Raw genomic sequence first — 23991 nt, 5'->3', positions numbered from 1 at the left:
CTAATATTATTCCCATTTTAAAATAGGGCAAGGACTCTTCTTTACCTTGGAGTTATAGGCCTATTGCACTTACAAGCTGATTGTGCAAAGTATTCGAAAAAATGATGAACTGCCGACTTGTACATATCCTTGAAACAAACAATTTGCTCGACCCATTTCAGTGCGGGTTTTGAGAAAGTAGATCCACCACAGACCACCTTGTTCGTATCGAGGCACAGATCAAAGGCGCCTTCGTCCATATACAATATTTTCTCTCTGTGTTCCTCGATATCGAAAAGGCGTATGATACAACATGGCGTTTCGGAATTCTAAGAGACCTGTCTGACCTTGGTGTGCACGGAAGAATGTTTCATATAATCGAAAGTTACCTGTCAAACCGGACATTCCGTGTCCGTCTGGGCAGTGTGCTCTCCCAAACATTTGTCCAGGAAACAGGCGTGCCACAAGGTGGTGTGCTTAGTTGCACACTTTTTATTATCAAAATGAATTCCTTGCACTTGTCCATTCCCCGCAATATGTTTTATTGTACATATGTCGACGACGTTCAGCTTGGCTTCAAGTCATGCAACTTGGCCATGTGTGAGCGGCAGGTTCAGCTGGGTTTAAATAAGGTCCCCAAATGGGCAGATGAAAACGAATTTCGACTTAACCCACAAAAAAGCACGTGTGTCTTGTTCTCTCAAAAGAGAGGCATGCACTCGGAACCTGACATTCGACTGAACGGGCAACGTCTGTCCGTCAAAGCCGAGCATCAATTTTTAGGCTTAATCTTGGACAACAAGTTGACCTTCGTACCGCATATCAAGTATTTAAAAACAAAATGTATAAAAGCCATGAATCTTATAAAAGTGTTGTCACGTGCTACGTGGGGTAGTGATAGGCAATGCCTCATGAACCTCTATAAAAGCCTCATTCACACCCGCTTAGATTATGGGGCCGTTGTGTATCAGTCTGCTACTCAAAGTGCCTTGAAGATACTGGACCCCGCGCACCATTTGGGCATCCGCCTTTCTACGGGTGCTTTTCGCACCAGCCCCGTAGAAAGCCTTTATGTTGAGTCAAATGAATGGTCGCTTCATCTGCAGAAAACTTACATGTCCTTTGTTTATTTCCTTAAGGTGAAAGCAGACAAGAAGCACCCCTCATACTCTACAATTAATGATTTGTCGAGCTCAACTCTGTTTCAAAACAGGCCTTTGATGAGCTAGCCCTTCTCAGTTCACCTGAAGTGTCTAGTTGAAGAAACTGAAGTGTCCCTTGAACACAGTTTAATGGCTCCTGTAGCATACCCGCCACCGTGGAAGTGGCAGACTATAGACTGCGATGTGTATTTCCTAGAAGTTACAAAACATGCACCTATTGCCCATATCCGAACACACTTTCTGGAACTTCAACACAAATACACACGTCCTGAGTTCTTCACAGATGCCTCCAAGACTAACTCCTCTGTGTCCTACGCTGCTGTCAGCGCATCCTTTTCGGATGCTGGCCCTCTACATCCACGCTCAAGTATCTTCACAGCGGAAGCTTGCGCGATACTTGTGGCAGCTAAACACATCAAACAATTACAAATACAAAAAGCAGTAATATATACAGACTCCCTAAGTGTGGTAACGGCTCTGCACAGTCTTAAATATCAAAAAAAAGCCCGGTTCTTGTCTCACTTTACTTCATTTTGTGCACACTCTACACACTCAACCAACATGTTGTAGTGTGCTGGGTGCCAGGGCACCGTGAGATCCCAGGCAACGTGAGGGCGGATCAGCTCGCTGCATCCGTCCATGAGAGCACCGCCATTACATCCATATCAATCCCGGCCCTTAATGTTAAGCCGTCTCTCAAACGAAACCTCAGGGACTACTGGCCGAGGAAGTGGGATACACACACACAAAACAAACTACACGTTATCAAGCCACACCTTGGCCATTGGCCACCAGTATCAAAATCACGTCTAACAGAGGTAACACTAACAAGACTCAGGATAGGACACACATACACGACACACACACATCTTTTGTCCGGTGGTGATCCACCATTGTGTGATAAATGTGGTGAGGCGTTAACAGTTCTTCACGTTTTAATTCAATGTAAACAGTTAGACACTATAAGGAGACAACACTTTCCATTACCCTACCGACAACATATACCTCTATACCCTGCAATGTTAGTTGGTAGGGAACCGCTTTTTAGTAATAAATCATTGTTAGCGTTTTTAAAAGAAATTCATAATTTTCATATCATATACCCGGGCATTCCGTAGCACGACCTCTCTAGAGAGGTTTTTGCTTCGGCGGTTACTCAAGAAAGCACTTGCCCCACGGCCCTTGGACGCAAGGGTATGAACGAGTGAGGCACTTGTGCTAATGCCATACATATCCACCATCGTCTTTTATTATCACCAACTTTTGTCATCTAATCACACCACACACACCTTTCACGGCATGGTCATGATTTTATTACTTGATTGTTCTTACCCGCCTTATTGCGAGGACCTTTATGGCCCTTATACAGCCGCTTATCACAATCATTGTCCATATTTTTAGTAAGATGAACTGGCCCTCTTTGGCCAACAAATGGCCCTTGCGCCAAAAAACACCATATATCATCATCATCTATTCTTGATGTGACCGACCTTGGTTTTGAAATTACAGCCAAGCACTGTGGCTTTGACAATTGATGTCTTCAATTGTCAAAATGTGCTATAATGCAATAAAGCATGCCCAAAATTTTTGATGGGACAGATACCCATCATAGGATTGCAATGGAGCACTGTACAGAAGTTTTGGCAAGTTTTCCAACAGAGCTAAAATGAGTATGCTTAAGTGCATGCATATATATATATATATATATATATATATATATATATATATATATATATATATATATATATATATATATATATATATATATATATATATATATATATATATATATATATATATATAATCCAAGTTATTGCATATAATAAAGAACTGAACAGAAAAGAAAGACCCCTTGGAAACGCATATAAATATTTAATGTTCGAAACCATCGAATAATATCTTCAGCTCATTACAGTCTGGAGGAACAGATAAATACATGCACAGCTCTGAAAGATCTCATAAGTCACATAAGGTACTTTTTTCATTTCTTCTATACAAAGTGCAATACCATACTAGTGCACCTTCATTCATTCTGTGCATACATGTGGTGATCTTCTCTTGCAATTATCGTGTCATCGTGCAGCTAATTTCAAATCGGGTGCTTCTCACAAGGTTTTCAGTTATCTGTCCAGCTGTAAACAGAACGTGCCTAATATTATAGTAAACTGTAAAACGACAGAGAAGCGCCATTGTATGCTTATAGCTATGAGTATCAGAATAAACTATAATTTAAGAATGTGTGTGTTAGAATACCTCCAAACAACGTATGCGCTGCTGAGCGTGGCAGAGAAGCAGAAGAAGCGAGAAGTGAAATAGCAGCCAATACCAGCAGCACTTAATCATGCAACTTTCTTTTTTAGAGCACCGCAGCAACACACGCTCGAGTTTCTGTCTTTACGTGAATGGAAATAAGACCGCAAACAGCTGAATGTTTCAGCGTTGGTGGCACCCGACACGAAGTCACCTCACACTGCTACCAGCCAGCACACGCTTGTTATTAGCTTGGCAACACACGAAAATGATTTGCACCGAAGCCAACGAATGTTTCAGCGTGGTACAATCCGCGAATACACTTCTATAAGTACGTACGTTTTCACATCGCCGAAATGTGTTGGCTAGAGCGAGGTTCGCTTTCAGCGATGATGAATACCGATGTTGGAAACAAACATAGTGCAGATAAAAGCTCCTTCGCATGAACTACGCGATGTTTCGGGCATCGTATATGGGGTCTATGTTGCGACGGAAACTACCGTAGAGTTTTTTCAGCCGATGTTCTTCGCATGTGCTGGTTCATACGAACTAGACGGTAGAGGCCTGCGATGGATGTAGATGACACCGATCTGAATTGCCATCGCGGTAGGCGAGGGCTCACGCTCAAACCTTCGAACCTCCGAAGTCTGTTTACACTCGTTTTTAGCACAAAGAGTCACAGATCAAAGCACAAGAACACCGACATGCTCCTTTCGCTCGGCCGACGATCACACACGGGACCGGCGCTAGCCTAGCTGGCCGGCATTCGCTGGATTTGTCGGCGTCGCTCGAACTCGGTACGAAACCGCGTCACGCTGGTAGCAATCGCAGTCGTTTCGTCATCGTTCTAGACTACGAAGCGGTCATTCAGAAAAGCTTGGAGTACTTTCCGTGCTAGCTTCCAGCACTCAGCTGTACCTTCGAAGCGGCGGCCATTAGCCATAACATTCGGAGGCATCGTAGCCTCTGGTTGGTTGGCGCGTGGCCCCTGGTTGGTCGGCGCCGCTGTACGCGTGGTGACGTAGCGTACGCGTGGCAAAAATATCAAGCCCAGCCAACGCCTCCTCTAGGAAGGTGCTTGCCGCATGAGAAAAAAAAAACAGCTGCCACACCCCTTCCCTCCTTCATTTTGAAAATAATCTTGGTCGCTAGCGTCACCTGTGGCGGGCGGTGCAACAACGCAACACTTTGCATAGCCTCCGAAACAGTGGTGCACAGTTGCAGGTCTCGAACAACTCTCGACTGACGCCCCCCTATGGGCCGCAGATGAAATACGCCTAGCTGGTACCGCCCATCGCCGTGATAATAGTGTTAAAGTCACGGACTTTAGATAGTGTCGGTCGCGAGCGCCACTGCGCGGAGCTTGTATAAAACTGAAGGCAGGCCAACTCCGCTGGGAGCGCGAGCCATTCCTCAGGCATCTTTCTAGAGGAGGCATTGGCCCAGCTTGATACCTCGTGCCTCCTCGCGTATGCCCCTGCGACGCCGACGCAGATGGTGGTGGTAGTAAAAACATTTATTTCAGAAAAAGCCTACTAGAGAGTGCCGACGTGGCCCATCGGCATGCTAGAGTGGCCAGACCCTATTCCGGGACGCCAGTGGAGCTGGAAGCTGCCCGTTCGCGCTCCACCAAGGAGCGTTGTGCAGCCAAGGTAGAGCAGCCGAGCAGGTGCTCCTCCCAAGCCTCTCTAGTTGGGATAGGAAAAGGGGGTGAGAAAGGAACGGCATTAACTGGGCACGATGCTACGACGTGATATGTGTCGGCGAGGACATGACAGGTCGAGCAGGTGCCATTGATTTCCGGCAAAAAGTGCCTGGCGACCGCCGGACTGATAAAGGTGTTAGTCTGCAGGCGGCGTAGCAGTCGTTCGTCCGCTTTCTCCAAACCGCGTACGGGGTCCGGGTAGAGGCGGCGCGAAGCCCGGTAATAAGCCAAAATTTCGCGAAAGCACGTCAGGTTGGTATTGCCAGATTCCGTCTCGGGACATGGAGGGGCAACGGCCCGGACAGGAGAAGCGCGGGCAGCGGCATTTGCCGCCTCGTTGCCGGGCAGGCCCGAGTGGCCTGGGGTCCAGACTATACGAATGGGATGAGGGTTAAAGCGTCTAGAGGCTGCCTGTAGTAGGTTAGCCGCCAGCGGGGCAATGGAACCCTGAAGGTACTGAGAACAGGCTGAGCGCGAGTCCGTCAGGTTGGTGCGTGAGGCAGGGTGAGAGGCGGCCAAAGCTATGGCAACCTCTTCAGCGTGCGTTACTGTGTCTGCTCTAAAGGAGAGGCCATCGACGTGTTTGCCCTCTGTAATCACGGCAGTCGTGAAGTGACCCGAGGGGGAGGGACCCGAGACGTCCACGTAGAAAACACCAGGACGATCGGAGTGTCACGTATGAAGGGCCGCGACGCGTGCTAGTCTACAGCCAGGATGGAGGTCGGGGTTCATGTTACGGGGTAGAGGTTCCACCCATAGCTTCTAACGCCAGAGCTCTGGTACCGGCTGCAGAGGGTCTTGGTCAGATATCGGGTTAAGGCCAAGTCTGTGTAGAAGACGGCGCCCTGAAGGCATCTGCGACAGTCGATTGATTTGGTTAACGCGATGAGCTTCGCGCATCTCTGCAAAGGTGTTGTGTACGCCCAGAGCCGCGAATCGGCTGTTGGAAGTTGCAATAGGTAGGTCCAGAGCGCGTTTGTATACTGAACGAAGAAGGACGTCCAGCTGGTGCTCGTGTCGACGACGCAGGCGAAGGTAAGGCAAGGCGTAGAGGACGCGACTGGTCACAAACGCGTGGGCCAATCGGAGGGACTGAGACCCGCGGAGGCCGCCGCGCTTGGTAGACACTCGCCGTATCATGCGGCTCACCTGCTCGCTGGTGCGTCTGAGGCCTGCTATTGTGCCCTTTGGATCCAAGGACGATGTGAGCTGAAGGCCAAGAACCCGAATATTTTGCACTGACGAGACGGGCCCGGACAGAAGAAAGATTTTAGGCGGCGGTAGCGGAGAGACTGAAAGAAGAGCCGATTTAGCTGGAGAGCACTCCAGGCCGCATGAACCAGCGTAGGTATCCACCAGAAGGGCAGCCTTTTGCATACGTTCTCCGATTTGCGCTAAGGAGCCGGTGTTGGTCCAGATTGTGATATCGTCCGCATATAGTGCGTGTTGTATTCCCTCGACCTCGCTCAGAAGAGAGGGGAGGTTCATCATCGCCAGGTTAAAAAGCAAAGGAGACAGGACAGCCCCATGAGGTGTACCCCGCGTGCCTAATAAGTACGGGCCGTGTTCGGTAGAATTAAGGCGAATGAAGGCGGTGCGATGTGATAGAAAGGCGCGAATGTAGTTGAAAGTCTTCTGCCCGCAGTTTGTGGTAGACAGTTTAGTGAGTATACTGCTGTGTTTGACGTTGTCGAACGCCCCGCGGAGATCGAGAGTGAGCACGGCTTTATCGTTATAGCGCATAGTAGTCGGCTCTATGATATCGTGTTGAAGCTGGAGCAGGACGTCCTGCGCCGACAGATGTGGGTGAAAGCCAAACATCGTGTCGGCAAAGGTCCTCCTGGCCTCCAAGTAGGCGGAAAGGCGTTCGCGAACCATGGTTTTCATGAGTTTGCCTGCGCAGGACGTAAGTGAGATGGGTCTCAGTGCCTCGATACTAACGGACTTTGCCGATTTGGGTATGAATGTCACGACCGATGTGGTCCATTCCGGTGGCAGCGGAGAGCCGTCCGATATTGAATTTATAAGGTGGAGTAGCGAGAGGTGTGCTTGGTCGGGAAGATTTGCCAGGAGCGATACTGTGATTCCGTCGCGTCCAGGGGCCGTGCCCCATCGCATTTTCGTGAGTGCAAATCGTAAATCGGAAAGCGTGTATGGGGCGTTGAAGTCGTTTTTAGGGGCGCCGGAATACGTATATGCTGGGCCCGCGGGATCAATTGTGCGGCAGATGTAGCGGTCACAAAGTTCTCGCGCGAGTTGATCCGTAATGCCCTTAAAGGCATGCAGAGCACGGTGGAGCTGGCGTTGCATTTCTCCCCTGGTGATGGAGGGATCGAAAAGGCTTCTAAAGAGTCGCCACGCACTCTTAGAGCTCACCTGGTTTGCAGCCTTCGAACAGGTGTCTGCCCAGTTAGCATCGGAAAGTTGTGCAGAGTATGCGGCCGCCTCTCAGTGAGCGCCTCAATGCGAGCGCGAAGTTTCCGATTAAGTTTGTTGCGTTTCCAGCGCCTTACGAGCCCGCGGCGAGCGTGCCAAAGATGTAGGAGGTGTGGATCGATTGCAGGAGGTGTGGATTGTAGGAGGCGTGGATCGATTGTCAAATTAGAGGTTGCAAGGGTGCGAGTGTTCGCTTGTTTCAAATGGAGGGCGTATGATGCCCATGCTGCATATTCGGTCGAGGAGAGGACGGCGGGAAATGGTTGCATTCTAAACTGAGTCCAATTGGTGAGACGGGCTTGGCCCCAGTGTTGGCGCATTTTCTGCCGTGGTGTGAACGAAATGCGGAGTAAAAAGTGATCGCTGCCTAGGGTTTCGCCTAAATTTTCCCATGTAGCATCGCGGATGTGACGGGTGAGGGAGAGGTCGGGGCATGTGTCTCGCGTGACCGAGTTCCCGGAACGTGTGGGTTGTGCCAGATCGGTAAGAAGCGTGAGGCTCAGCGAGGAAATGAGCTCCTTGAGCTCTCTGCCCCGGGCCTTCTCGTAGTGGTAACCCCAGTGAGGGCTGGGGGCATTAATGTCCCCGACAATCACCAGTGGTTGTCGGGCCGCTATACGCAGCGCCCGATGGAAGAGATGCGCAAACGAAGCCGTCGCAAGGCGAGGGGGACAGTACACGTTTAAGATATGTATTGATGGTTGGCCCCTCCGCTGAGACAGCACTGATATCATGCAGTAGTCGTAAGGAAGATCCAGATCGAGGTCAATCTGTATTGCTGTGTAAGCTTTATGCATGAGGAGGCATGTGGTGGTGCCACCTAATTGATTGATGATTGATTGATATGTGGGGTTTAACGTCCCAAAACCACCCTATGATTATGAGAGACGCCGTAGTGGAGGACTCCGGAAATTTCGACCACCTGGGGTTCTTTAACGTGCACCGAAATCTGAGCACACGGGCCTACAACATTTCCGCCTCCATCGGAAATGCAGCCGCCGCAGCCGGGATTCGAACCCGCGACCTGCGGGTCAGCAGCCGAGTATCATAGCCACTAGACCACCACGGCGGGGCGGTGGTGCCGCCTACATAGGAGCAGTATCCAGAAAGGGATGGAGCAGGGCCAGATTCTTGGAGCGCCAAGACGTCCGGCTGAGAGCCAAGTGAGCTGAGGAAAAGGGAAAGATGTGAACGCTTTCGCCTGTTCCCGAAGCCTCCAGGGTTCCACTGTATGATCTCGAATTTAGACGCAATGTTTGAATGGGACGTACGATTGGTAGCCATCGTGATTGTCTTAGGTTTTATATTTGGCCCTCCATGTGCCGCTCGGAATCCTCAGAGGCAGGGAGGGGCACAGAGGCCGGATTGTCCGACGGCGGGGTGGTGGTAGCCACCTTACGACGACGCTGTGGAGCTGCACTTTCACTGCTCACCGAGCAGGAGCGGGAACGCGATGCCTTGGGTTGAAACTGGGTGATTGCCCAGGCTTGAATAGCCTGGGTAACCTCTACTACTATGCGTTGGACAGAGAAGCTAATGAGGAGATGATTAATCGAAGCTTCGACGCGCGTAAGGCGTTCCACTATGCGCGGGGCGCACTCCTCGCTAGGGAGAGTTCGGTTAGCGGGCAAGAGAACCTGAGGTGCCCCAGGAGCTTCAGGAGCTTCTGGAGTAGATGCGGCACCGGTTCCGAGTGCTGGAGTACACATGGCTGCTTGAACCGGCGGTTTAATGGAAGTGGACTTAGCGCAAGGACTAAGCTTGGACGTAGCTGGCGTAGCCACCTGGACAGCGGTGGCAATACCGGATGGATTTGCAGTACACTGTTGTTGCGGTTGAAGTCGCTTATTTAAGAGCTCGAGTTGTTTAGTTAAAAGAGAATTTTGCTTTTGAAGTGCAGCAACTTGCTGGCGAAGGGCTGCAATTTCGGGAGAAGGAGGATCGACAGAAGGGGGTGAGAGAGGCTTAGAAGCAGCATTCCCTGCCCAACTGCTCACCTGAGGTACCGCCGCTGGTGCTTCGAGCAGAGGGAATGCCTGAGTGTCGGCGTGGAGTGGTGGAGCCGACTGATGCAGGTTGGTGCCGCTGCCTGGCTGTGACGAATATGCGGTGGTTCCTCGAGGAGATGTTGAGGGCTGCTTGCGTTTCCTATGTTTTGCCGTGCAGCCACTGGTCTCAGTCTCAAGGGCGCCGTGGCAGAGGAGGCACTTGGGGTGGCAGTCATGAGTATTGAGACCTGCAGGTGCGGGGGTTCCACATTTGGCACACTGCGTTGGAGCGGGGTGAGGACACTGAGGTGGTCGATGGCCGATGGTACCGCACTTGGTGCAAACAGGGACCGTTTTCTTGTAGGCGCGGATATACGTCGCCACGCAGTGGTAGAAGAGGAAGCGGGGTAACTTCGTGCCCTCGAAAGTCACCACCGCCGCCGCGGAATCTCCGAGTTTTCGGACCGCAAGGATAGTACCTCGAGGCCAATACAGTTCGGACTTTATCTTTTCCGGGCTTTCAGCAGGGTTTACGTTGATGACGCCCTTGCACATATCCCCTGGTGCCTTGGCGTGGCCTCGAACGGGCAGCTGCTGATCCCCCACTTGCAGCTGGAAGTCCCCGAGGAGTTGCTGTGCCATAGGCAAAATGGTGGTGCTACAGACCAAGATGTTTTGTTCCCAGATTGACCACACTTGAATTTGCGTGGTAGTCCGGTCGCCGAGGTAGCTGCGGATGGCGTCGCCCGCGCGATCGGCCGGGACAAATGTGCGTAGCTCGCAGGGAACGCGAGGTTTGAGTACTACGATGTAGTCGTCGCGAGAGAGGCGAGGAGTCTGACGCGGACGCCACTCGCGTTGCTTCGCTGGCTGCGAGGAGGGAGCAGATGTAGGCACATCACCGGAGGGATGGCGCACCGGCGTTCCTTGCAAGGCTGGGGAATGGCGGCCAGCTGTGGCGTCTCGTTGTTGTTGAGACGCAGACTTCGATTTCGCTTGCTTGCGTTGCCACAGTTTCACCATGTCGTCGAGGTATTCGTCTTCTGATGGCATAGTGTTTACGGAGGATGAAATCTCCATGGACAGCATTTGGCTTGAGGTAGGATCATAGCCCGTAACCACGTTGGCGGCCACCATCGCCGGGCTGAGAGCCCTTAGCGAGGCGGCGTTGTAGCCGGGAGTGAAGGATGTCTCTCAAGTTGTCAAAACTGGACCCACCTGGACGAAGGTGTTGTCTAGGCGAAGCGGAGAACTTGGCGGTGACGATAAACCAAAGTTTCAGGGGTACCAGGGTGTATGTCCGCAGAAATAGCAGAAAATCTACGGAGGCGATGTTGAGTGCGTCCGTCACCATCGAGCGCTCGCAGCGCCCCCCGCCGACGCAGAAAGGCGCATTTGACGCTTTTGACGTGTAGACGCGAGCATACGCGTCCCAGTGATTGGAACTTTAGACGTCGTCGTCGTCGGCGTCGGCAACGTCTCGAAAGCGCCGCGCGCCCTCCTCTGGATCGCCCACTGAATCGCCGTGCCGAACGCTGCTGCTTCGCATCACATCAAGGTTCCCTTTAGGAAGATGTATGGGTGAAGGGATGAAAAAAAATATTTAGGTCTATTAGGTCGTCCCAGTGTCCTAGCCCGGAGCGGGCCACTCCCACTTTGGTAAATAAATACCGAGCCCTTCAGCCGCTTCGTGAGCCCACTGAAGTGTCCATAATTGCCCTTTTGGAAGGTGTCTTTAATTTTTTTCTCTTCGAAAACATTTATTTTTTGGTGTGCAGACAGCGTGCCATGACAATTAAACTCGCACCAGACGTTTCTGATATCATGCGCGCAATCATTATCACGCCCTAAATGATTGCGTTGTTTTCTGTTGATATTATTCACGAGAAAAAGATATCTGCGCCAGGTAGGCATGAAAGTCAAGAAACTTGCGATATAGTGAAGCTCAATCAAATCACAAATTCGGCCGTCAGCAGCTAAAGCAAGTTGCAGATGGACAGCACTTCCGGACTACCAGACCGACGCTAGGCTGTGCTGGGTGCATGTGGGAAAATCTACGCATTTCCCTGTTCGGAGTTCTTCTCATAGTGACATCAGGTATTGGGCGCGAGGACATACTGTGGCGCCACCATGTGGAGTTGCCACCCGTGACGTACATGGTTGAACTGCTCCGCTGCCTTCCCGCGCGCAGCCTGCAGCCACTTTCATGTTTCTTCTTTTATTATTCTTGTACTTCACGCAACGAAATCAGTCAAGTATTGCAGCAGCTTCTTCCATGACTGTACAAAGTGATAAATAACTGGCGGCGTTGTCTGCTATGGTCACCTAAATGAAACAACCCGGTGGCCGAGCGCACCGACTCTGTAAAAGCTGAAGACTCATTCTTTGTTAAATTGAAGCATCAAATGGGTAACAACGGTAAAAAAACTTATCTATGCTGCAAAAAAAAAATTCCGCCATATCCACGAAGTGAATGATGATGAGTGGGCGAAGCTCCGGAGGTAAACCTGGTAAACCACGAATCCTCTGTACATTTTGCCCACTCGATTTCATTACATCGCTTCCCCTAGCGTACGTCGCCGCACTAAATCGAACGATTGCCTTCAACCAATGACACGCGTCATATGTGACATCATTCCTATTTTATAAGATCTCGCGTCTTTCATCAACTACAAGTACCGCTTTCTAGTTTATAACATCTTGCATCTTTTCATCATCAGCTACAAGTACCACCATCTAGTAAACACTACAAGAACTAAACGAGAGGTGGCTACATACAGGAGACGGTACCGCCATCTAGTGAACACTGCAAGAATTAAACTAGAGGTGGCTACATGGATGGATGGATGGATGGATGGATGTGGCTGTACCCTTTAGATCGGACGGCGGCTAACGCCACCTAGCCGTAATACTTAATGAACTAACCATTACATTTTTTTTTTCCTTTAAATAATGAAGTTGAGGATTCGCACTTCGCAGTGAAGGGTTTAATTTTCACTCGTGCCTTGACTTTAGCCACCAATCAGATAACCTCCTTCTAGTTAAGTCTACCCGCTTAAAGTCTATTTTGCCCTCGCTGTCTCTAAATCCCAGTGCTTTGAAAAACTCTGCGCCATCATCCTGAACTATAGGGTGAAGCCCTTTACAGAACATTATCAAGTGTTCGGCAGTTTCTTCTTCCTCTCCACACGCACTGCATATTGTGTCGACCCCTTCGTATTTGGCCCGATATGTCTTGGTTCGCAGTACTCCCGTCCTGGCCTCAAACAGTAGAGAACTACCCCGAGTATTATCATAGATCCTTTCCTTGGCGATTTCCTGCTTAAAAGTTCGATAGATCTCTAGTGCGGACTTCTTAATCATGCCCACTCTCCACATGTCAGTCTCCGTTTCCTTCACTTTTTTCTTAACCGATAGTTCTTTTTGGTTTGGCCACCTGCTGTTTTCTAAGTATTTACCAGTCAACTTCCTGGTTCGCTTCCTCCATTTTGTATCGACATTCTTCATGTACAAGTAGCTGAAAACCTTCCTAGCCCAACGCTCTTCCCCCATTTCTCTCAATCGCTTCTCAAATTTTATCTTGCTGCTAGCCTCCCTGCCCTCAAATGATGTCCATCCCATATCACCTGGTACTCCCTGATTTGGTGTATTCCCGTGAGCTCCTAAAGCAAGCCTACCTATTCCACGTTGCTTAATTTCTAATCTTGCTGGAACTTCTGATCTCATGCACAAGACCGCATTGCTGAACGTCAGCCCAGGAACCATGACCCCTTTCCATATTCCTCTCACAACATCATACCTATTGTAATTCCACAGTGCCCTATTTTTCATGACTGCTGCATTCCTGTTACCTTTAGTCGTCACGTATATTTCGTGTTCCCTCAGATACTCGGTCCCATTGCTTATCCATACGCCCAGATATTTGTATTTATCTGTCATCTCTAGCGTGACCTCCTGTATTCTAAGCTCACTACCTTCGTTGTCATTGAAAATCATGACTGCTGATTTTTCCTTACTGAATCTAAAATCTAACCTATCTCCCTCATTACCGCAGATGTCCATCAATCTCTGCAAATCTTCCTTGTTGTTGGCCATTAGCACTATATCATCTGCGTACATTAATGCCGGTAGTGCCTGATCAATAAGTTTTCCTTGTTTGACTAAAGAGAGGTTGAAGCCAAGTCCACTTCCCTCTAATTTTGCCTCTAATCCTTGTAGGTACATCATGAACAATAAGGGTGACAGGGGGCACCCCTGCCTAAGCCCCCGTTTTACCTCTGCAGGCTTGGATACCTGTTTTTCCCACTTTATAACTACCTTGTTACCTTTATAGACAACCTTTAAAATATTAGTGACTACATGTTCCACGCCTAGTGTGTCCAGTATTCCCCACAATTCCTCTTGAACCACGCTATCGTACGCTTCCTTGATATCCAAAAATGCTAGCCACAGGGGCCTGTGTTCTTTTTCTGCTATTTCGATGCACTGCGTCAGTGAGAACAGATTGTCTTCCAACCTCCTGTGTTTCCGAAACCCATTCTGCAGTTCCCCCAGCACCACCTCATCCTCTATCCACGCCTGCAGTCTTTCCTTTATAATCTGCATCGCCAGCCTGTAGACCACTGATGTCACTGTTATAGGACGGTAGTTGTTTATGTCAGCTTTGTCCCCCTTTCCTTTATAGATCATGCTCATCCTGCTAAGTTTCCATCCATCGGGAACTTCACCATCGATTATTATTGTACTCACTGCCTCTCTCAAAGCCTGCTTAGACTTCGGACCTAATGTTTTTATCAGCCTAATTGGAATGCCATCTGGGCCTGTTGATGTACTACTAGGAACCCTTTTCTCAGCCCTTTCCCACTCTTGTTGTGAAAATGGAGCCATTGCACCACTTGATTCGTCTTTGTCTATTGTGGTGCATAAAGTACTTCTTTGTTGATATTTTTCTGTCACCCTTGTTCTTATATATTCAATAGCTTCGTCCCCTTCTAGCCTAGCACCTTGGGCTGTAGTTATAAAGTTCTGCTCTAGGCTCGTCTCATCTCTTAGGGAGTTTAGATGGTTCCAAAATTTCGCAGCTGCCTTTCTATCTTTTTTATGTACTTCTGCCAGCCACTGGGCTCCCTTCCTTCTAATCTTTTCATTGATCAGAAGGGATGCATCCCTTCTACAGCTTAGAAAGGTTGCCCATTTTCTTTCCACATCATCTGTTGGTTCACCCCGCTGCTTAGCATACAGGGGACGGTACCGCCGTCTAGTGAACACTGCAAGAACTAAACTAGAGGTGGCTACATGCAGGCTACAGGGGACGCACAGCCCACGCCCTAAGGAGCTTCGCCCCTAAAAGAAATGCGAACAGCTACGCTATTTTATTATTCGTATGTTTGCATTAAAGACGGGCCGTGGCTGACATGAAAAACGTGCGCAAAATACATTTATGTTTAGCACACATAACCCTACAAAGTACAGCACAGGCGCGTTCCCCTCTTTGTGGGAAGCAACACAGAATTCTTACAGCCGCATGCAGCCACAACCTTTTTATTTTGATTGTGGGTAAACGTGAGATTCACGCATGCCCGTGCCTCATTCAGAGTTGTAACTTATCTCTGTGGCGCACTCTTAATATTTTGCGCAGAAGTTCTACGGTGGGCACATGTTACACATTCGCTGGCCATGTAGACACACATGGGTGAAAATTATGAATGATTGGTTCAGTTCCAGAGCTTCTACAAAAGGATCAATTGGTATTATAAAAATGTAATCAGCCAGCCGTATCATTTTACGTCCTTGAGCTAGCTGCCAGGCCTTGCGCACCATGATCTAAGCGGCAATTTCATGTTTCAATAACATTGCCAGAGTCCAGCTTTTTTTTTTCGCAGTTTCCTTCATAATCTGGGTGACGTTTCACGGCAGCTCTTTGAAGACAAATCAATTTTCGAAGCTGACCAAGTTTTTGCGTGTAGATCAAAACAACATTAGAGGAAGTGACAGTGGCTATGGGCTCATTCTATACAGACGCAATCTATATGCAAGGAACCCTGTGAGCTGAAGTCACAGACGGCAGGCGCATTATAAGAATTTTTTTTTTGGAGGGGGAATTACCTGGGTTAGAACTGGGAGCCGGGCTGGCAGGGTTGGGTGACCGTTATTTTGGTGCGGTATAAACCAAGGGAATATTTCAGAAAGGGTTGAGGGCAAGGGCTTAGTGTGCCACCCCCTGGCTAGGGCACTGGCGGATGGAAACCCGCGGGGTCGTGTAGACACATGGGGACATGCCCTGGGAGAATGGTGGTGGCTCTGACAGCGGTAAAAAGTTACCTTGGCGAGAGAAGTAAGCTTTAGCATAGACTGGAGCGCAAAAGTATGATCTAAAAAAGAAGGTTTGGTTGAACGGGCTGGCAGAAGACGCAGAAGCAACTCGCCACAAAATAGACCTGAAAAGGGTAAAAGTAATGAAATCAAGGGGAAAGAAGCGAGACTTTCGGGCTATATTTTGTCTCCCTGACAATTCGGAGTCCCATTTTAAAAATATACATAATCAAACTGTCAGCGCATTTATTTTTCATTGGGAACGAGGCTGCCGTGCAATAATTGAAACGTTCTACTTTCACGTGAACATTCATGGTACGTGCTCAATTTAACCCCATGGGCTCGAAATAACAACCACAACAACTAAAGAGAGTGGTGACAGTGGCACTGCTAGCAGCCGCAGACAGAGGCATTGCGTATGCACCGCACTGTGCTACGCCGCCAGTCGGAGCAATACAACGATGTTAAAATGATGTTAAAAATTAAAAACACCACGACGTTGCCGTTAAAAGCAATGTATCCAATCACCAGCTTTCCTGCGCCAGAGCGAAGCGAGATCACGTAATCCAACCCTGCACGTCACAGGCATCGCAGCGCCCGCGGCTCTAGTAGTGGGCTTTGCGTTCAATAGTTAGCAATGACAGCATCTTCGCATTCACCAAATGTTCTTTGGCCACCACAACAGATGTAAATACCTCGCTTGAACAGTAATATATTCTAGGAATTTGATATTAGCAAGATTGGAGAGTTGCTTTTGTGCCGCTGTAGTCTCAAAGAACATTGCGTACACTCCTCAGTCTCAACCAATAATTAAACTATTTACGAGCATGCCAATATGTACATTATGTCGTATTGCAAACCGTCGTTTAAAGTGCACCTTCTATAAAGCTTCTGGCTGTCAAAAGAATGAATTTTTCTGCAAGAACTAAGCAATGAATTCGATGACAATAATATAGTAAGGTTAGCCGGTTAGCCTCTCGAAAGTATTGAAAACGCAGGTGTAAGTATTGAAGACGCGGGTGTAACCACTTCCCACAATCATTGATTGAAGTTGTTGGGAACACATGAGGTAACCCGAAAACCACTCCCCATTGAGTGGTGGAGGTGGTTTTTTATCGTGTCTTTCTTTTCAACGTAACGTAAGCGGTAAGACCACAGCTCATACACAGGGGCAAGCTGTGTGCTGATATGTGTCGAGATAGCTACGGAACTCACTTAATCGAAGTTTGCAATTTCTATCCGACTGAACAGCCCCTCCAGACAGGCCGCCGTTCATGCGCTTTGACGGCTGGCGCATTTCATCTCTGTCGGAGCATTACCAGTCTGAGCTTTCGCAAGCATTACGTCGCACGTAAAGCGCAGGGTGCGCGACGCGATTTTATCATGATTACAAATAAGCAGCGCACGACGTTTTACACAAAGAGAGACGATAGGGACACCGCTGCAGCGGTGTCCCTATCGTCTCTCTTTGTGTAAAACGTCGTGCGCTGCTTATTTGTAATCATGAACAATCACCAACTCGCCCAACTTTCGGTGTTACTGAGCGATTTTATCAACTTGGACTTGATACGGAACGTGAGGTCGATGGTACAAGTGTTACTCGACCGTCCGTACAATTGCTATGGGAATACAACGCTTTTTCTAAAGAGAAACATGCTTTGCAAACATGATGTTTAGTCAGTGCATACACCATCTCAACAGTGCGACTTGTGGCGGACAGAGAACTGACTCACGGACGCAGTGCTTACTGAACTTGACATGTTTGTCTTCGTATGCACGGACAATGAATGAATAACTTACTTAGCGCGCGCTTTCGCGGGCGTGTTAGCATTCAAAATGCGTCCTTTTTTGAAATTTACATGTCTTTAGCACTTTTAGGGAGGGTGAACCTTTCGCTGCACGAGCTCAATTTTAAACGTTGTCACTCGATCAAAGCAGGTCAGCATGCTATCAGGCCGCACGTGTTTCTGGGCACTCCTTAAGCGGTTAGGAAAGAAAAAAAAGGAGAGAAGTACCGGCCATAGCTGTCTATTTTCAAGATGACACCTCGACAGGTCAGTACAGAGATGGAGTAGTGGGAATAAAAGGGGTCGGTAAGAAAAAAATTGGCAGATCCTACGTACAGTGGGATCATAAAGTGATAATCTTTCTTTGTAGTGGCGTTTCATTAGGTTAGGCCTTGTTGTATGTTACAGGAGCCAGCTGCGAATCGTAAATTGTATCAAGTGCCTCTTTCTCGCTGTCGAATTCGTTGATTGTGCCATGCGGCGATAGTGTGACATATCACCTATGAGGCGTTTCCCTCCAATTGCAGATATTAGCCCACGAGATGACGCACGCATTCGATGTTTCAGGCATAGAAACGCTCAGAAAGGTTGAAGGACCTCAAGAACTATGGCTGTTCAACCAGTTCAAAAAGGAATACACAAAAAGGGCACTCTGCTTGAGGCATGCGCACAAATCTATCGTGAGTGAATCTCTCTCTCTTTCTCTCAATATATAAATATATATATATATATATATATATATATATATATATATATATATATATATATATATATATATATATATATATATATATATATATATATATATATATATATATATATATATATATATATATATATATATATCAATGTGTGTGTGGTGTTTTCTTAGAAAATAGAGTAGTTTCGTTTAAAAACTATAATAGCTAGGCACTTCATTTTTCGCAGCCCATTTCCAGGCCAAGGCGGTAAGATTTCACCTCTCACTAGATCACTTACGTATGATTATTTGATAAAATTATTTAAGTAACTTTGTAGTAATATTTAGGGTGGTTGTTTATGTGGCGAAGTTCTTGTACGTCACGAACTATGGCGAGCCTAACTTTAAATAATTGAATATAGCACGCGCGCTTTCACTAATCTATCATGAAATTTCCAGACCACGGTGCTAAAAAAAAAGGAACCAACGCAAAGAGTACGTTAATTTCGACCGGCTTGGCTAGTTTTACCGCACTCGGTGCGTTAGTTTAGGTTTCTCCGTCACGGCGGTCGTGAGATTCGACGATGGATTAGTAAAACCACACGTGGTATTAAAAAATGTGAGAAGACAAGGCTTGGCGTTAGTTGTGACGCAGAGAAAATTTAGCATATGGGTGATTCCAAGAGAGATTGACACGGGTTCAAAAGTTGATACTTTACATTTCATTGAGTATTTTATGTTTTATACATTTCTCGATAGGAAGCCCGAAAGTCAATTTTGTTTTGTGCATAACGATGTGACTTACGAGGGAAGAAATATTGAACTTGAACAACACGGAGCGACCAATGTCGTCACCTGTCATGCTCGAAATTTGGAGACGCTATAAAAAAACAAATATTTTTGTTGCGCGAGCGAAAATTTTTAGCTGAAATGTTTGTCTAGTGAAAAATGAAATAATTTGATTTAAGGTTTGTACACTGAAATAAAATAGTTTTTAAAGATGTCTAACTATGCGATAGTTGAATAAAAGCTATGTGTTTATCTTTTTTTTCTCCGAAAGCAATGCAAGCAGCGCCTCCAAGTTTGACGCGTTCTGTGATGTGTTCATTAAGTGGGTAAATTATTTTTGCCCTTGAACAAACATATATTTTCATATATTGCCTCAAACTTCTCATATTGGTGAAAGTGAACTCTGTTGAAATTTGAATAATAAAAAACCCTATCTTCGATTTGTCTTAAAATTTTGTAAAAGGACTCTCAAAAGCCGTGAAAAATTAATATCGAAAAAAAAAATGTTGCATTTTTTTCCCGCGAGAATATTCGTGGTAAAATTCAGGGCTTTTTGAGAATGCGCTGATATGCAGAGAAATCTAGAAATATGAACAGAAAAGCAGCAATAAGCTTCAAACGCTAGTAAATATGACTGAATTTGGAGAAAAAAAGCTGTTTTAACACTGTGAGAATTACATACCTATGAAGGCGCATTTATGCTCCTCAATACACAGCTCTAATGGAGGAAATATTCCACACTGTATCTCAGTTGTAAAACATCTCTCTATATTTGCAGATAAACTCAAGCATGAAAATGTTCCAACGCAAGTGCTGGGTCTCACTAGATATAGCATATGCGCTTGAAATACCACCTGCTCTTTTGGTATTGACTCTGTGAAACAAAGCAGCGCTCAAAAGGGCTGCATCTTTTGCAGATCACCTTTAGCAGTACTTGACGCTAACAAAACACGACCACGATCATTGAGCTCACATTTGCTTAACCAAACATGCCAAAAACGTATGCCTAGAACATATAGCAACAATTTCCTCTTGATCTTCTTGAACTTACGTAATGTTTCTAGCTCGTCTGCATTTGCACACAGCAGCTTGACATTCTTGATCTTCGCGATCATTTGCGTCACCATGTAGAATGTTGGCTTAATCAAAGCTGGGCTTGCCGCTCTCGGGTAGTAGAGTGTAGCTTGATGCTTTACTAGGACACCAACACCGTCACAAGAGTTCTTGACACGTCCTATGGCTGAAAAAAATCCACTTTGTTGATATGTGATCTTTCTGGCAGAACTCGAACAACTGGTACTTGTTTTTCAAAGTGACCACTGGCGCCACCAGAAACAAAAAAAAATGGCAGATCCCACGTACAGTGGCAATCGATGTTGTGCGAAGCACGAATGAGGAATGTTGATATACCACTTTAAAACCAGCACAACGTCACAAGGTGGAGGTAAATGATGCCTTAGATGACTTCCATGTCATGATTATCATGTTTAGATGTATTGTTTACTCTTGTATTTTATTCACGTCACGTGATACCACATTTAGTGTATGTGAAGCTAGCAAAACGGCCGTGAGCACGTTATGAGCGTGGTATGTTGTCATGTTCTTACATGACAGGCGTATCATGATTATCATGTTTAGATGTGTCGTTCACCTTCGTCATCTATTCAAGTCACGTGATACCAAATTCAGTATATGTGAAGCTAGCGAAACGGCCACGAGCACGCCATGAGCGTGGTATGTTGTCATGTTCTTACATGACAGGCGTGTCAATATTATCATGTTTGCACCAGTCATACATTTACTCATCATTTGACGTCACGTTACACCCAATTTGGTATATGCGGAGCTATAGAAACGACCGCGACCGCATCATGACGGGTGCAATATACTCCAATGTAGCGTTGACGCGCGCGCACACTAGGCACAGGGACGCTACGTTAGCAAAACGTGAGTGCTCCATAGTCTGACGCCATGTGCGACCAGCGTCCGTCGGCGCGGCCCGACCGCAACCGGCACGAAATGCGACATGCTGCGTCTCGCACCGATGCGTTACCCGGACAACACTGCGTCTCCTTCTTTTCGTTACGGAGGGACGCCGAACGCGCTGAAACACGCTTGCGTCAAAACAATGCAGCGCGGCGTGCACCTGCGAGTGTATGGCAGAACCAGCGCCTGGCGTGGCAACACGGGCGTTACGCGACGAAATGAACGCCGGCGAGCACACGCACCGCATGACGTCGAAATGTATTCGCGCCTTGACTGTGGCATGCAGTCATGTTCTTACGTGACACGCTTCTCATGATTATCATGTTTGCACCAGTCTCATAGCTTAGTCATCCATGGGCGTCACGTAATACTAAATTTGGCATATGTGGAGCTAGCGAAACGGCTGCGAGCGCATCATGATCGTGGCATGTAATTACGTTGCTACATAACAGCATGTCATGATTATCATGTTCGAATTGGTCATTTACCTATGTCTTCCGTTCGCGTCGCGTAATACCGAGTTTGGTACATGTGAAGCTAGCGAAACGGCTGCGAGCGCATCATGAGCGTGGCATGTAGTCGTTTTGTCACATGACACGCATCTTATGTTTATCATTTTTGCACCAGTCATACACCTTCGTCATCCATTCACGTACCGTAATAACAAATTTTGTATATGTGAAGCTTGCAAAACGGCCGCGAGTGCATCTTGAGCGTGGCATTAAGTCATGTTGTTACATGACACGCATGTCATGATTTTCATGTTAGGGTCTGTCGCTTGTGTTCAGCATGCAATGATGTCATACCATACCAGTTTTGTAACATGTCATGTGAACGAAATCGACGCATATGTGCTGGACCATGACATGTAAATCATGACATTCATGACATACACGTCATGGTTTTCATGTTGTGACTAATCAAGTATGTTTTTTATACAGTCATGTTATGCTATACCAAGATTGGTATTGATACCATTATAGAAACGGCCAGGAGAGCTAAAAGTCGCAGGCGGCTAGATAGATACATAGATAGCGAACTTCGGCCCAAAGTCGCCGAAGTTCGCTAAGAAATGATTCACATTTATTAACGTAGGTGTCAGGCTTAAGTTGCTCTTTCATGTAGATGGGATTATTTGTAGAGCAAAACACGCATGTGCAGCATCATGTCATGTGCCATCGCTGATGACGGCAAAACTTTGGATTGAATGCTTGCTTGTGACGGCACACGTGAATATGGACATCTGTCTTTTGTGCCAGTGATACCTCTTTCAGTAAAATGGCTGTAGAATTTTCGGCGAAATCAAAGCGAATATTTCAAGATTGTTTTTCTTGGTTCTCTTTCACCTGGATTATTGCTGATTCTATAATGTACATTATGTAATCATGGGTAATGCATTTTATGAACCACAGACTTAGTTCTCGCAGAAAAGCACTTGCCTGTGCTGTTTTTTTTTACTAGATCGCCATTGTTCGCTATTGCATAGGCTACGTCAATTTTTTCAAGGATTTCCAAATATGTAACTGTAAGAGCATCTTCTATAGGGCAATAGTCGCAATGGCCCAAAAAACAATCACTTGTTCAGGAGCTGCAAAGACATAGTTCTTTCAAGGATTCTGCTATGTAGGCACCATCGGTGACGTCTTGTAGGGCAGAAACACACTCCGTGGCATTAGCACAGTATATACAAAGACACATTTCTCGCTGTGGTGCAAGAAGAATCCACTTCGGCCTCAGAGAATGAAACTTTGAGAGCCCAATACATGTGTTCGGATTAGCTTCTCTAAAGAGACGGTAAGCCTCTCGCACTGAACGGGTCATAAACTTTTTCAAAACAAGCTCCTTTTTTCCGTCGATGAAAACAGATACCTCTTTTTTTTTTGCTAGGACTCTGCCGGTAGCAGCCATGCTTATCTTTGGAGTAGTAAACCATAGCTGCCTGGACGTCTAGTCGGTTTCGCCGTGTCGTTTTGAGTGCATTTCGTGCTAACAACATCCCGTGTTTTGCGCGCCAGCGTCGGGATTTGTATACTGTCGCGTGCCACGAGCTCGAAGAAACGTACAGGTAGACGCGACTGTAAAAGTCTCAGACACAAAGAAGGACGTCTCCGCTGCCCTATCGAAAAAAAACAGCGGTTCCGATATCCCCCGGAGCGTTTCAGCGCGCTGGATGACGCTGGAAACGATGCACAATGTGTCCCAGTGTAGTACAGCGTGCGGCGAGGCACTGGGACACACTGTACAGCGTGGCCAGTGTCTCTCAGTGCGCTGAAACGCACTGGGCCACACTGTACAGCGTAGCCTAGTGTCTTAAAGTGCGCTGGGAGGCGCCAGTCACGCTATACATTCTCTACCTACACTGATAACGTTAGCGGCACATTGGTAGAAACTAGGCGCAATCGGCGCACTTTCTGTAAGACTTCATATTGAATCCCGACATGTCGAGCATAAAATTTACCAAATATGATGGTAATATCATCTATGTGCTACGCATATATAGCTTCATTTTTCTGAGGCGATGAATGGCAGTACGCTAAAACATTCATATGTTGATCTCGCGGGTCAGAGGCGCTGCCAGGATTTTGCTGGGGGGACAAACGACAACTTTGTTCCTGCAGTGGGGCAGGGAGAACAGAACCTATGCATTGTGTTTTACCTATGGTTGCCCCTTGAGGTGGGAGGCAAAGGGGGGGGCAAGCAAGAATTTCGGGAAAAAAGGTTCTAGCCTACCTACGGATGCCCCCCTTGGCTCGGGTGCACTTTTCTTCTAGTTTAATCGAGTTTCGTCAATGTATTTCATAATCGGTATCAATTGAACTTATAATTCGCAACACAACATGACAGTAATGTCAGTCTGATAACGAAGACCGACCTACTCTAGCAGTGAGTCGTTGCGGCTCATACCGTAGAAAGCCCC

General features: G+C 47.2%; 1 pseudogene; it reads right to left on the bottom strand.

Moving 5' to 3' along the window:
* Positions 1 to 22982, bottom strand: part of LOC142802961 (uncharacterized) — a 37538-nt pseudogene extending 14556 nt beyond the window's left edge.
* Between the last annotated feature and the right edge of the window lie 1009 nt (positions 22983 to 23991).

This window comes from Rhipicephalus microplus, chromosome 3 (genome assembly GCF_043290135.1).
Source record: "Rhipicephalus microplus isolate Deutch F79 chromosome 3, USDA_Rmic, whole genome shotgun sequence".
In the NCBI taxonomy this organism is placed as follows: domain Eukaryota; kingdom Metazoa; phylum Arthropoda; class Arachnida; order Ixodida; family Ixodidae; genus Rhipicephalus; species Rhipicephalus microplus.
Note: the sequence above shows the minus strand (reverse complement) of the source record. Positions and strands in the feature narration are given on the sequence as shown.